Raw genomic sequence first — 631 nt, 5'->3', positions numbered from 1 at the left:
TCCTTTTGACCAGGAGCATTGATGAAAAAACTACTTGTGCTCCAGGGTCCCTTACTGCTGTACCCAGGGCTCTGTATTCTTGATACTCCTCAAACTGCCCCTGGCTGTATCACTGGTGCCCACGTGAAATATCTGCAGCAGATAATAGTACACGGCTTGGCAGCCTCTCGGTGACATCCCTGATACGAGCCCGTGTAAGCAGCACACCTCTCTAGAGCGTGTGTCAGGTGGGTGCCTCTGTCCCTCTCAGAAGAGCCGCCCACCACTATCACCCATCACCTTTTCCTGGTTGCGCTGGTTGGTACACGGGGAGCAGAGCAGGCTGCCTTGCTCAGCTCCAGCATCTCTCCTGATGTGATGGGTCTTTCCTCTTCAGTCTACAGAGCAGTGAAGCGGTTCTGCAAGGGCACCTCAGGCTTCAGTGGAAGTCCTTTCCTCCTGCAGGTCCTTGCTGTTGCAAGCTTCCATCCTTCTGCATTATTGCCCCCCTCCTTTCTGTGTGTGCCGGTGGGGGAGTTGGGGGCTGTGTGGCCGTGGGTCCGCTGCAGACCGTGCGTGGAACCGGCTCTCTGGCTCCTCCTCAGCCCCCCTGATGCTGCTCAGCCTTCTCCCCGCCTCCTGCAGCTCCGCA

Source organism: Athene cunicularia (assembly GCF_003259725.1).
Source record: "Athene cunicularia isolate RWA chromosome 4 unlocalized genomic scaffold, athCun1 chr4_part3, whole genome shotgun sequence".
NCBI classification, from domain to species: Eukaryota; Metazoa; Chordata; class Aves; order Strigiformes; family Strigidae; genus Athene; species Athene cunicularia.
Note: the sequence above shows the minus strand (reverse complement) of the source record.